The 15,060-nt window shown below is 42.1% G+C and overlaps 1 long non-coding RNA gene across 10 annotated transcripts; it reads left to right on the top strand.

The window, feature by feature from the left end:
* Positions 1–940: 940 nt before the first annotated feature.
* LOC140641172 (uncharacterized) lies at positions 941–14,558 on the top strand. Of its 10 annotated transcripts, none has more exons than XR_012037684.1 (7): positions 941–4,091; positions 4,586–4,684; positions 7,343–7,561; positions 8,523–8,672; positions 11,897–12,046; positions 12,311–13,725; positions 14,236–14,558. It is a non-coding gene; the product is annotated as an uncharacterized lncRNA (long non-coding RNA). The 10 variants fall into 10 exon arrangements; XR_012037683.1 differs by lacking the exon at positions 7,343–7,561 and having other exon boundaries at positions 944–4,091; positions 12,311–12,895; positions 13,603–13,744; positions 14,236–14,541; XR_012037688.1 differs by lacking the exon at positions 7,343–7,561 and having other exon boundaries at positions 942–4,091; positions 11,921–12,046; positions 14,236–14,551.
* The last annotated feature ends 502 nt before the right edge of the window (positions 14,559–15,060 follow it).

Below are 15,060 nucleotides of genomic sequence, written 5' to 3' on the forward strand. Positions count from 1 at the left end.
TCTTCTCTAGAAATTCAGCATTTTACCATTTCACTAGTTTTCAGTCCCTCCCCTGAACACAAGCCTCTCATCTTAATGGATGCAGTGGCTTAGGTCTGGACATGTCATACTTCATTTAGGACAGACACCCTTTTACCACCATGTCTCTCTGCGCCTCTGAGGAGAAGGTTATCTCATCTTTATAACTCCCAGGCTCACACTTCTTTTAAGGGTTAAACTACGTATTAGATGAAACAGGTTGGAGAGGAAAAAGTTATGCAAAAAATGGCACTTTGATGTCAGCTTTTTAAAGGGAGGAAAAAAAGGTAAGTGAAAAACCTAATGGAAAATACACAAGAACACTAGAATGATTTGTCCAAGGATGGTAAGATTTGGGATATTATTCCTAAGTACTTCTTTACTAAGTCATATAATTTTACACATTTTCTAAAATTAACATACATTATTTCAGCAGTGAGAAAAAAATAAGGTAAAATACAGAGAATCTCTCCAACTTATAGTATTAAAATTTGTAAATAAGATTAAAATGGCATTAAACCATTTTCTAAGACTTATTGGCCAGAGGCCTGTTCAAAAATCTAGTATAATAGACATTTCACTGTGAAATCATATGGTTCTAAAACACTGGACATAGACATTTTGTGAATACGACTCTACATGTGTTTTTTTCTTCTTCTGATTTTAGAGATAATACATGCCCACTTCAGATAATTTGGAAAATAAAGAATACACTAGAATAGAATAAACATGACCCTTAGTGGATATATTGTGGCAACCACAGCTATGTGCCTCTCCAACTGTGCAAGAAGCGTCCACACCCTCAGGATTCTTGGCCCCCATCCACCTGAGGCTACGCCCCCAGGTCCCTCCCAGCCAATGGCTGAGCTAATAGAAGGGTGGAGCACGAGGCGGGGGTGGGGGGGAGGGGGAGGGGCTAGTGCCTGGTGCAAGACTCCCCTAACTGACAAGAATATTCATTAACGGTTTTGCCCCAGGGCTTTGTTAACTCTTCTGCCTTTTATCATAATACAGTCTAAAGTGATCTGGGCTTTCTGGAGATCTCACAGAACATCACACTGATTCATGACATCGATGACATGCTGAATGGACAGGTTAAGCAAGAGGCAACTAATAGTCTGGAGGCCTTGGTAAGACAACTGTGCTCCATTGGGCAGGAGACAAGCCCCAGGAGACTCAGCAACCTACTACCTAAGGAAATTTTTGAGAGGTCCTGTACTCCGGTGTTTACCAAGACATCCTGTCCAAGGTAAAAGACAAATTTCTGAATCTTGCATTCCCTACTTCAAAGATGGAAACATAACGTTTGGTGAGCCATTTTGGGTTCTGAAGGCAACATGTTACACATCTAGGAATACTTCTCTGGGTCATATACTGAGTGATATGGAAAGCCTGTCAATCACGACTGGTGCCCGGACCAAGAGTGAGCTCAGCAGGAAATCTAAGCTGCAGTGCCAGCAGCTTTTCTGCTTGGGCCATATGATTCAGGAGATCCTATGGTGTTGATGATGTCAGAAATGGAAAAAGCTGCACTGTGGCAAGCCCCAGTAAGGGAATCACAGCACAAGCCGTTGGAGTTCTGGAGCAAGGTCATGCCATCTGCAGTGGAGAATTATTTGCCCTATTAGAGCTGGAATGCTTGACCATGGGACACCGAGTGACTATGCATCCACATTTGCCCATTATGAATTGGTTTTTGTGAGACCCACCAAGCCATAAAGTAAAATAGGCTCAGAAGAAGTCCACAGTAAGATGGAAATGGAATGTCTGGTATTGAGGCTAAGCAAGACCAAAAGGTGTTAAGTAAGCTGCATGAACGGGTAGCCTTGATACCCTTGTTCTCACCCTGGTTACACTAGTGACCCTCCTTCATCTTGCACATATGACCATCTGTGTGAGAATCTAATACAACCAGAGGAAGAACCAAGACTTTGAGATGAGCTGTCATGGTCTGTGAATGCAAGCTGAAAATGGGAAGCAGCTTCAGTACAGCCACATTCAGGGTTGACCTTGAGAGACACTGGAGACAGGAGCCTTCCCAATGTGCAAAGCTGGGAGCAGTGCATCCTGTCATTGACTGTGGAAGAAAAAGTAACTCAAAGTGAAGTATATGGATTCCTAGGTAGGTGCCAATGGACTCTCTTCTAGTCACCTGGAAGGAAAAAACAAAACAAAACAAAACTGGAGGATAAGAGTGAAGGAGGTCTGGTTGGAGTGAATATTGTGAAGATTTGTAGATCATATACTAATGTCCATCAGAAACCACCCATGGAGGAGATACTCAACAACCAACCAGACACAAGGACTTGGCCAATTGATATTAACCAACCTTCATCATTGATCCTCCCAGAATTGGCACATTGAAGAGGCCTAGACAAGGGTAGAGACAGAAGCTGTGCATGACCTCAACAGCATGCATGCCCATTACCAAGGCTGATGTAGCTGCTGCCACTTCTGAAGTTCCAATCTGCCAGCAAAAGAGACCAAACTGAGTTCCCTAAACGGCACTATTCTTTGAAGAGGCCAACCTATCATTGTATGGCAAGTAAACTATGCTGGGCTCCTTCCATGCTGGAAGAGCCAGTGGTTCATCTTCAGAGGGAAAGATAATTATTTGGGGTATGGGTTTGTTTTTCTTGCTCACAGAGCCTCAGCCAACACTACTATCTAGGGACTTGCAGAATGCCTGATTCACAGGCATAAAATCTTACACATCATGGCAGCCAACCAGGGGACCCATTCCACAGCAAAGGAGGTGTGGTGGGCCCACGATCATGGGATCTGCTCATTATATCATATACAGCACCACCCAAAAGAAGTGGTCTTCCACTGGTGCCTTCCAAAGGGGCAAAAGAAGTGCCATCTTGCTGTCAATACCCTGCAAAATGGGGTGCCTTCCTTTGGGATGCACTATGGACACTAAATCAGAAAACTTTATATAGTGTTGTGTCTTCTATAGGAAACATAGAAGCATCTGAGACCCAAAGAGTGGAAGCAAAAGAGGCCTCACTTATTACCACTCAGTGACCACTGAGGGATGAGGTGCTTCTTGGACAACTCTGGGATCACAGAGGTTAGAGATCCTGGTATCCAATGGGGCACGCTCTTATCAGGGGACACAGCAAAGGTTCCATTGAACTAAATGTTACGACTATTTCCAGGGAACTTTGGATTCCCTATAACCATGTTCCAGCATGTAAGAAGAGTCACCAATGTGACAGGGATAATTGACCCTGACCAGCAGAAGCATGAGGTAGGACAGCCCATCTCATGCTCATAAAGAAGAGCAGGACAGAATAATGTGCAACCCAGGTAACCAATTCAGGTACTTCTTGACAGATCTTGCTCAGTGGAAATAGTGAACAGACATGTGTGGCAACCCCAACCTGACTTGGGTACAATTACCAAGGGCTCAGACCCAGTAGGAATGAGAGTTTGGGTCACAGCACCAAGTATGTCATCAAGACTTTCCCTCAGGAAGAGAGATCCACAGTTCCACATATACAGGGAGCAAAGGATCTGAGCAGCACAAAGGGGTGGATTGGGACATTCATCCTCAGAGCCTCCTTCTCGAAAACCTGCTGCAACTGTCCAAGCTGGGTCAATGCTCTCCCCAGGCTGCACTGGCCAGTGACTGGGTATGGTTGTACTAGAGACGGTCCATTTCTGCCTGATGCAGGACTCATCTAATGGGCAACCTTCTAGTCTAGAGTTGACTGACTTTCTCAGCACTGTGCCAAGATCTGAGATTCTTCCACTCCATCTTTCTTCCATGTCTCCTTAAACAGGTGTTGGGCCTGCCTCTCACAGCCTGGAGTCTCTCCCTGCATACTCTACCCCCCTCTCCCTTTTATCCATCACAGGCACTTCCCCCCAACAAATCTCTTGAAATTCTAATTCCATTTGGCATTTGCTTCCCAGAGGACTTGAATACATGGGTGTATGTGAATAAACACAATCAATACTGTGAAGTATTTGCTTTGAGTCATAAAGTATTATTTATTTGAGGCCACATTGTATCTCCTGAATTAATGCCTATATATGAGACACGCCCAATTCTACAAGCTGTTCAGGTTAGGGTGCATAAACACCACTGGTACTATCGGCCTAGCAATCAGTCTCATATTTGCCTTAGCTCTTTTGCCAGCACCACGTAGATTTTTTTTTATACTTCTAACATTTGGGTCTCTATGATCACAATATTTGAGTTATTGAGCCAGAGTCTACATTCAAAGATGATTTTTCATTAAATAATACAGAACTGGGAATAGCAAGCCACTGTAGTCATGCATGTGTGATATTTTACACTCATTCCTGATTCATGATGTGAAGAAGACAGGATTCTACTTTCACCTTTTAAAGTTTTTCAAGTTGTTAAACTGGGATGTAAGACTACAGTGCCACCCAGGAGTAGAGGTGGAATCTGAAGAGCAAGAAGTGGGCAAGAATTAAAGATTCAGCGGAGGGATACAAGTAAAGAATTGAGGATGAGGATATCTATTATGCACATTATTTGGTAATTTAAATTTAAACCAAATGTTTAATGTTGATTTTTTTTTTTTTTTAGTTCCAAAGCTGCTTACACAGAGTTGAGATGACACAGAGTTTATGTGAGACATACTTGACCACATCATCAATGGGCCAAGGGTTTCCATGAATATGTAAGGTTTGTATTAATAATACACTGGTAGGATTACTGATAGGTTTTACTTTTGTTCATCATTTTGTATTTTCCCCCCATTACTGCAATAAGGCCATGTTAATTATAATCTTGGCCCTCTCTTAATTCTTTGTAATCTCCAGGTTCTTTTCTCAGTGGGAGTAGATATAGGTGACCAACGGGGCTCCCTTATCAGAACAGGGTTGATTAAGGTAAGAAATGTTTGAGAATCGCCATCCAAGAGATTTGCTGTTATGCCTCTCTAAGTATTTTTATCACTGTCTTTTAGGCAGAGTGGTACCGAAGAGGATTAGGTTGTGCTCACTGGTATTTTGGGAAGCTCCATTAGGATGCCAGCTTTCCCTCAAAGCCCTGCCCTCTTTGTGATTGGAGTCCTGTGTGATAGCCCTTGGTCACTTGGTGCTGGAGGGACCTGTGAATCATTGTTCTACAAAGCTCCCTTTTATATCCAGCTTCTAATATGAGAATGCCCTTCTGCAGTGACCCTTGTTAGAATCATCAGGAAACTGGAAATTCTCATCAGTCTTATTTTGCTGCTAGGGCTGAGACTTCTAATTGCCCAAACATTGGATTTTGACATCTGATGATCTGACATGTCCCCATCCACTCTTCAGCTCAATCTTCTTCATGCAGACACCTGGATCTCAGGAATAAGCCCCCATCCTGAACACTGTTCCTGTGTAGAAGTCATAGACCATCATTTCTTCCATCTTTGCCTACAGGCTTTTGGCTCAAAGACCTCTGGTGTCCACTTATCAAGGGTCTGGTCTTAGCCTTGCTCTTTCTTTGAATTTTTCATGCTCACAGTCATTTCCCCAGGGCACAGCTCCTACCAAGTTGTCTAGATTACAATGAGAATGGGTAGCTGCCATAAGTATTGAGAACCCTAGTTCTATAAACTTCACTTCCCTCCTCCAATCTCTGAGGACAGAGGTACTGACTTCCTCTCTCAGGCATTCAAGACACTGCTTCTAGGAGCAAACACAACCCAGTTAGATTATATGATTACTAAGAAGTGAAAACACAACTTGAAGAACAAATTGCATTTACAATGTAATCTGAGCGAGGTAAAGAAAAGGAACAGACAGAAAATTCCAGAAGGAAACATATCAAAATATGAACAAATGTTCCGCTTGGGTGGTAGAACTGTAGGTAATATTTTTACCACCTCTTAGCAGCATTATGTACTTTCCAATTTTCTACCACAGCCACATATCCTTGATAATCAAGAAATAAAAAGAGCATAAAATGCTAGGGAACAACACAAAATGTAGTGATGCAAATCACTGTGAATCAGGCAAAGTTGTAGTGGCAGAAGGATGTGTACAGTTCCTAGAATTTGTTTGCAGCCAGATGTGGTCATGTCACTCCATTGTGGTTAATGGAATATAAAAAGAGGTGTGTACCTTCCCCAGTGGTCATCATTCAAGGGGTATGGCATGCCACTTCTTCTCCCTAGCTCCTGATAGCTGTCAGGTGGGAGTAAGAAACAGTGAGGCTCAGAGCTAGGGGTGGGAGTCCAGGGTGGGTGAATATCAGAGAAGAGGGTGGAGCTCAGGGATGGGAGCAAGAACAAGGTACAACTCATGAATGAGGTGAGCCCCAGAGAACAGGTGGTGCTCAGGGTAGAGAGGCTGAGACAGAAGCTGGAAATGGTGAAGAGAGGTGTGGAAACATCTTTTCATACACTCTTTTACACATTCGCTGAGATTTGTTTTACACACAGCTTAGTCATTAGAAAACAAGCAAAGAACAGAAAAGAAACTCTGTGTTTCAGGCCCACATTTTTTTTTTTTTGTATATTTTTAAATTGGAGTTCAATTTGCCAACATATAGCATAACACCCAGTCCTCATCCTGTCAAGTGCCCCCCTCAGTGCCCGTCACCCAGTCACCCCCACCCCCCGCCCTCCTCCCCTTCCACTACCCTTTGTTCGTTTCCCAGAGTTAGGAGTCTCTCATGTTTTGTCACCTTCTCTGATATTTCCCACTCATTTTCTCTCCTCTTTTTTTCCCCTTTCACTATTTTTTATATTCTTCAAATGAACGAGACCATATAATGTTTGTCCTTCTCTGACTGACCTACTTGACTCAGCATAATACCCTCCAGTTTTATCCACGTCAAAGCAAATAGTGGGTATTTGTCGTTTCTGATGGCTGAGTAATATTCCATTGTATACATAGACCACATCTTGTTTATCCATTCATCTTTCGATGGACACCGAGGCTCCTTCCACAGTTTGGCTATTGTGGACATTGCTGCTAGAAACATTGGGATGCAGGTGTCCTGCTGTTTCACTGCATCTGTACCTTTGGGGTAAATCCCCAGCAGTGCAATTGCTGGGTCATAGGATAACTCTATTTTTAACTCTTTGAAGAACCTCCACACAGTTTTCCAGAGTGGCTGCACCAGTTCACATTCCCACCAACAGTGCAGGAGGGTTCCCCTTTCTCCACATCCTCTCCAACATCTGTTGTTTCTTCTCTTGTTAACTTTCCCCATTCTCACTGGTGTGAGGTGGTATCTCATTGTGGTTTCGATTTGTATTTCCCTGATGGCCAGTGATGCGGAGCATTTTCTCATGTGCTTGTTGGCCATTGTCTATGTCTTCCTCTGTGAAATTTCTGTTCATGTCTTTTTCAGGCCCACATTTTGATAAAGCTGTCCTGGTAGTGATATCAAAATGTTATGTTCCATTCCAATTTCAATGCATTAAAACAAAATTCTTATCAGAGGACCATTGGTTGTTCAAGAGCACATCTCAGGAATCCTTTCTAGTAAGATGAGAGTGCAGCCTGGCCTGGCACAACACCAAATCCCCAGTAGGAGGTCAGGATTGGAAAAAAGGACAGTTGAACTCTCGTAAGTTGAACCATTGTAAGTTGAGGACCATCTATGTAGGTGTTGAGTCCTTAGAGTCTTTTTAAGTTCTTAAAATAAGTGTATGAACTAAATATTATTACCACTATTTTATAGATGAAGAATGTGAAATATAGAGAATAAGGAGCCTCAGTACTACTGAGGTAGTACTGGTAGACATGAAAATCAAAGCCAAATCCGGCTGTCTCCAGAGCCTGGACCATTAACCTCTACAGCTATGGGACCTCTTACCTGGAACTCTTTGAGACAGCATGCCACTATGACAATAATAATCCTTATTCTTTACAAATTGTCTCATTGTTCACAATATGCTTTCAAATCCATTGTTTTAATTGTATCATTCTTTATATGTGGGCTAGCAGGTCAGATGTAATCATGTCCCCACTTTCCAGATGAGTTAACAAAAGACCAGAGGTCATCTGACTTTCCCAGAATTATTAACAAGAACTGCAAAGTTTTTTTTTTTTTTTTTTTTTTTTTTTTTAAGAACTGCAAAGTTAAGGAAGTCCGCAAGACCACTTCCATGGCAATTGCAAGTTCAGGGGTCTTGGGTTTGATAATTCCCCAAAAGGACTCATAAAGTTCACTGGATGCTGTTATATTTGTGGTTATGGTTTGTTCCAACCAAAGGATACAGACTAGAACTAGCTAAGACAAGAGGCGGATGGCGCAGAGTCCAGGAGAGGTCCACAGGTGGAGTTTCCGGTTGTCCTCTCCCAGGGAGTTGTGAATAGTGCTGATTTGTTCAGGCAACAAAGGTGCACAGCGTATTGCCAACAAAGGCAGAGCCTGGATGTCCAGAGTTTTTATTGGGACTTGGTCACATAGATACCGCTGAGTGCGAGTGGCTGACCTTTTAAGTTTTATCTTGAGATCTGAATGCCTTTGATCTAAAGAGGAAAAAAGTAGAAATCTGCTACAGCCTCAACTGATTTTCATGTAGGTTTGGAGCCGCCTGATGGAAAACATAACTGGTTTCATCACTTATAGTCAAGACCAGAAGAGAGAGAAAAGATGAAGTTAGGAATGGAGTCGGTGAAGGCCCCAGGCAGCAGCACTCCTGGAATCTGACAGCAGGCACTCAGCCCAGCCAGTAAGTAGCAAGTGGCAGGGGGCTACTTGCTTTGTCTTTTCAATCTTTTGTTTCTCTTGTCAGTGCCTTCTGAGAGAGGTCTCTCTGCAGGAGTGACTGCAGTTGCAAATAAAGAAAATAGATGAGAGAAAGGAATTTATTTTCTTCCATTCCATAAATGAGGACAAAATGGAATGATCGCGGCCATAGATGAACTTCATCTGTTTCAATCGTTGCACTTGGGATTCTGTAAACACAATGAATCCAGGGTCAAGCAGCTTGTGGCTTTTTGGAATCTGTTGAATGGATCCTTATCAGCAGCCTAGGAACAGAATCAGAATGGTGACAAGTGTGAATAACCGGACGTAGTTGGATTGAGGGAGAAGTGAACTTTGCTGTTCTCTAGGACAATCAGGAAAATGTCTGGAATTCATAAATAACAGTGGGGGTGGAGCACACACAGGCTCAAAGCTGTTTTCCCTCTGCTTGGTTTTAGCAGAGTCTGCAGAATTTGTTTGAGTTATTTGAAAAAATTCTTATGGTACTTATGATATAGTCAGGTAGAGTTTTCATAGCTCTGATTGCTTTCCAGATGCTAATGACTGCTTGATGCGATGTGCACACAGGCAATTTTAAATGGGTTTTCCTTTCACATGGTCTCTGGGGGTGCTTAGAAGTGAGTACAGTGTCCAGAAGTATGCTGCCAGGAGGCACTAAATCTCCAGCCTCTTTTCTGCTCTGGAGGCACTGAGATTAATCCCCAGGCCAATTTACATCCCTGACGCCAGCCAGACCCTGAGAGAGGTTCTAGTCTTTAGTGGCATGACCACGGGTTCTCAGCTGGAGGCTGAAGAAGACACAAGAAGCCTTTGTCGTCCCAAGGACCTCTGCCTCTTTTACCCTTTGCATGCCTCAAGGGCTCTGCCCACAATTTGTTCAGTCTCTTAACAGCCTCAGAAACAGCCAGCAGAGAAAACTGGCAGAGCTTCAGCCACGTGTGGAGAAACTCAGCCAAGTACACAGCCTGGAGAGTACTAAGCATGTCTGTGTACATTCTAGAGCTCACCCACCTGGCCCCTGAGAACCCCTCTCCCTGAGGTTCCACACTCAGTGTCAGCTTTCATCACGGCAGAGAGGAGGTTGAACCCTGAAAACACAGCCTTCTGATCCCAGTTGTATGTATTGTCTGGGATAATGAGAAGTGGGGACATGGGCTGGTGTTTTAAATGCCATCACCGTGACAACCACTGTGACCTGGAGGCGTGGTTCTCAATCCTGGAAGCACCACTACCATCACCAGCTTAAACACCAAACAAAAAACTGCCAAGATCTCACTCCCAAGACTCCGATTTAATTAGTCTGGGGTGGGGTGCTGGCACTGTTAGGTTACTGAACCACACAAATTGCCACGAGTGATTCTTATCTACAACCAGGGCTGACAGCTTCTGATTTAGACCTAGACCACAATCAGATTTTATGATTGTAGAAGGTAATGCATTGAAGTGACATCAGTCTCTGTTTTCCCATCTGTGCTTGGGGAAAGAATGAGATAGACCTATTTGGAAGACCGTATCTGCTGGGGAGCTGTAAGGGGCTTGTACCCACCCTCTGTCCACAGCTCTACAGGTGGGAGTTGACCGATATATTTAAATGCTTCAACATTTTTTTAATGGAAAGTTTTATTATTTAAAAAATATTTCTAAAGATCTTTATTTATAAGAGACACATACTGAGAGGCAGAGACATAGGCAGAGGGAGAAGCAGTCTCCCTGCTGGGAGCCTGATGCAGGACTCAATCTCAAGACCCTGGGATCATGACCTGAGCTGAAGGCTGATGTTCAACCACTGAGCCACCTGGATGCTCTTTTCTTTCTTTCTTTTTTTTTTTTTTTAATGTTTTTAATTGAAAGTTTTACTGAGATCATTATGGGTGCCTGCCCATGTAGTTGTAAGAAATGATATAGAGCGATTCCATGAATCCTTTACCTAGTTTTCCTCCAAGATAACATCTGGCAACACTCTAGTGTATAAACTACCATCGGGATGTTGGCATTGATACAATCTGCCACACTTATTCGGATGTTCCCAGTTTTGCTTGTACGGTGTGTGTGTTTAGCTCTATGCAATTTTATCACATGTAAATTCATGTGTCCATGACCACAGTCAATGTGTAAAACACTTCCACCCCTGCAAGGATCCCCATGTGGTCCCCTTTCACAACCACATACACTTGTCCCAGCCCTCCCCATCTCTAACCCCTGGCAACTAGCTAGCTGGCTCTCCATTTCTAAAAGTTTACATTTCAAGATCTTCTATAAATGGAATCATGCATTTTGGGATTGACTCTTCTCACTCAGTGTAATTCCCTGGAGAGTCATCCAAGTTGTCACGTGTGTCAATAGTATTCCATGGTATGTGTGCACTGCAGTACATTGAATTATTCACCCATTGAGGAATCTCTGGACGGTTTCCAGATCTTAGCTCTCATGAATGCAGCTGCTGTGAACATTCTTTTTTTTTTTTAATTTTTTTGTGAACATAGGTTTTCATTTATTTGGAATAAATACTCAAAAGTGCAATTGCTGGATCATGAGGTTTAATTTTATAAGACATTGCCGAATTATTTTCCAGTGTAGCTGTGCCATATTCCCAGCAGCAAAGGAGTTCAATTTTTCCACATCCTTGTCAGAATTGGTGTTTTCATTATTCTTTATTTTAGCCACTCTGAGAGTTGTAGTTGTCTAAGGACATTGAATTGTAGTTTTAATTTTTATTTTTCCTATATCTAATGACACTGGACACCTTTTCATGTGCTACTTGTCATGTGAATGGCAGTGAAATGTCTGTCACATCTTTTGTGCATTTTCTAATTGGAATGGTTATTGCTTGTACTGTTGAGTTCTGAGAGTTCTTTGTGCATTCTAGATACTAGTCCTTTGTCAAGTTCAAGTGACATTTAGCATGCTACTCATGAAATACATGATTACTTTTTCACTGTGAAAGTAATGCAACAGAATAATATCTAGCAAAAAATAGGAAAGTTCTCCTCATACCCCTCTATCTGATCTTGTTCATGCTTCCCAGGGTAACCATTTTTCACAACCTTAATTCAGATTCTTTTTTAAGTTCCATATGCACAAAATGAACTTGACTGCTATATACTTTTCTGTAACTTGCTTTTCTGACTTAAATTCTTGCCGTGACTGAATATACAGAATTACGTTATTGTTTCTCCAATCATTCAGCTTTTTCACTCTCTTGTAATCCAGAAGAAATAACAACAACACTCCATACCCCCTGAGATCTGCAAGTTTAGAACACTGATTCCACCAGCGTTTGAAATCTTAGGTTGGAACAGAAATTGGAGAGCATTCGAATGAGGACTGCAGAGACAGGTAATGGGAAGAAAGAGCCTTGCATCACCTGTGTTGGGACAAGGGACTCAATTTCCATTAACGGGGCTGTCATGGCTAACTGGGGAATTCCTTGTCTATCAGAACTACTGCTTCTTCCCCAGTAAAACCACAAAATTAGACACAAAGCTTTCTCAGTGCTTTGCCAGCTTTAACATGTAGTCAGTCAGTTCTCCATGGGAGGAAGCAGAGTCTAGGGTCTAGTGCAGAAAATATTAATGCCTATGCTTCTTTTTTTCTACACAGCCACAAGAGAAACCAACTCTAGGATGGCCAAAAAAGGAACCATTTTCTCTTACTGCCTGGGATACATGTACCTCTAAGTGGAAAGAAGAAACCTAGGAAGAAAAATTTTTGTTCTCTGAGCTGCTCTGCTATTGTAGGAAATAGAGAAACATAATAGTCATTATGTTTACTATTTATCTTTCCAAAAGGGGTAAAAAGGTTTTAATCAAAATCATTACCCTCTTAGAGAAGTGGAATAAAGAATATGTGTGTTGGGAGGGAAATCTTTACTTTGTAAAAGCTGCCATCCTCAGCAGCCTAGATTAAATACACACACATCGTTTATGATATATTTATTGACTCAACAAATATTACTAAGTGTTTCTGATATGTCAGGAAGCCCACCTGGCAGTTAGATACAATGGTGACCAAACACAGAAGGTCCTAAAATCTTTAGCTTCAGGAAATGGTCCAAACACTGGACGTTCTTGCTCTTGGGGTTTATTAATGACTTCTGAAAACTTCCACCAAGGGAGAAAATCTGCAGGACAAGGTGGACTCATAAGAAAAAGCAAGGTGTCCACAAAAGAAGGTGCTAGCAAACAGGTCAGATATTTCAAAGCTGTTTTAATGGGCTTAGAGGGTGTTTAGTTACAGAAGAGCATGGAGGTGAGAGGGATAATCTAGCATAGCAGAGGCAAAAATGCCAAGCACCCTGGAACTAAGAGCTGGACTCTCTGGCACTCATCTCAGTATTGTCCCTTTTTCATCTAACATTTTGTCATTTGGTGAGCTGACCATTGCAGCATCCAGGACAGGCTGATCTGACCTTGACTGATAATATCTGGTTTCAGTGAGGTAATGTGGACGATGGCAAATGTCTGTCATTTGCATAAATCATTTTAAAGATGATTTGAGGCAAGAGTTGCTGATGTCCTAGGAAAAATGTAAAAAGGCTCTCATTTTTCATGTTGTTTGGTTATTAAGCTCAAAAATACTAGACATAGTCTTATATGATGAAAATACATTGTGTTGAGATGGCTTGGTATTTCCTCCTTCCATGTGAAACATGCCACATTCATCTCTCAGGGAAAGTTATTGGGCAAACATCACATCTATTTTTAACTAAAGGCAAACTGCTATGGAACTCAAACCAGATGCTTGGCTGCATACCGTCTGTCTGGGTTGCAATCGCTTAATGTACAACTACTTGTAATACTCAAGTCCTCAGTACTTAACTTGTCCTGTCTGCCTGCCTCTGGCTATTGGCCTGATTTTGCCTCTGTTGGATTTTCTTTTTTTTTTTTTCTTAGATAATTCCCAACCCAAACCCATAAGAAGTAATCATGGGGGAAGAGAGGAAAAAATAAAACCAGATGAAATCGGAGAGGGAGACAAACCATAAGAGATTCATAATCATAGGAAACAAACTGAAGGTTGCTGGAGGGGAGAAGGGTGAGGGGATGGGGTGACTGAGTGACGGGCATTAAGGAGGGCACGTGATGTGATGAGCACTGGGTGTTATCTAACACTGATGAATCATTGACCTCTACCTCTGAAACCAATAATACATGATACGTTAATTATTGAATTTAAATAAAAATTTAAAAATAAAAACTGAAAAAAAAAAAAAGAAGTCAAGAGTTATTCAGTAACCAGCTATTCTGAGAAACTGATAGAGAAAAAGTTGCTCAGGGCAGTGATAGGATTTTTGTGTGGAAGCAGAAGAGCATTTATTTGTTGAAAGGATTTGGGGATTGGGTGGGTGGACAGGGTGGGTGGACACAGCATATCTTGAAGAAGGGGAAGACAAGAGCTTTAAAACATCTGCTTGTTAACTGTTTGAGATACCAGCTCATTTGGAAAATTCTAGATACGGAAAAAGTACTCATATTCATGCCACCACAATTTCCAGAATATGGAATAATTTCATACTTTTAATCTAGGGTGTACCAGTTGTGATTCCTCCGTTGGCTCAGAATAAAAGGTGGGAATGATCATGTATGGTGATTCTGAAGAACTCATTGCAGAAACACGGGGCGCCTGGATGGCTCAGGTGGTTAAGTGATTGCCTTCGACTCAGGTCATGATCCCGGGGTCCTGAGATCAAGCCCTATGTCAGGCTCCCTGCTGAGCAGGGAGTCTGCTTCTCCCTTTTCCCTCTATGCTTTTGCACAGACTCTCTCTGTCAAATAAATAAATAAAATCTTAAAATTCATCGCAAAAACAGAGGAGACTTTTTGTTGCTATTGTTTCCTAGAGAGTAATTCAACAGCATTTATTAAGTATGCAGTTTGTACTTCCCACAACCTCTTCCTCATTTTCATTTGTTGAAAGCGTATCTGTTCTTTAAGACCTAGCTCGGGATCCCTGGGTGGCGCAGTGGTTTAGCGCCTGCCTTTGGCCCAGGGCGCGATCCTGGAGACCCGGGATCGAATCCCACGTCAGGCTCCCGGTGCATGGAGCCTGCTTCTCCCTCTGCCTGTGTCTCTGCCTCTCTCTCTCTCTCTGTGACTATCATAAATAAATAAAAATTAAAAAAAAAATAAAAAAAAAAGACCTAGCTCAAATGCCACACTCTTTTCTGATTCATTTCTTCCTTTCCCATGGCACATAGACGACTTTGTGTTGTATAGGTAATGTCTTTTTTAAATTTTGCCTGCTGCAAAGTAAGTTCTGTAAGACATCATCTGTATCATTCACAACTATAGTCTTAGGACATTGAGTAGTTGCTCAGAAAATAATTGTTTCCCCACTTGCTGGTCTTAGGT

Source organism: Canis lupus, chromosome 10 (genome assembly GCF_048164855.1).
Source record: "Canis lupus baileyi chromosome 10, mCanLup2.hap1, whole genome shotgun sequence".
Lineage (NCBI taxonomy): Eukaryota > Metazoa > Chordata > Mammalia > Carnivora > Canidae > Canis > Canis lupus.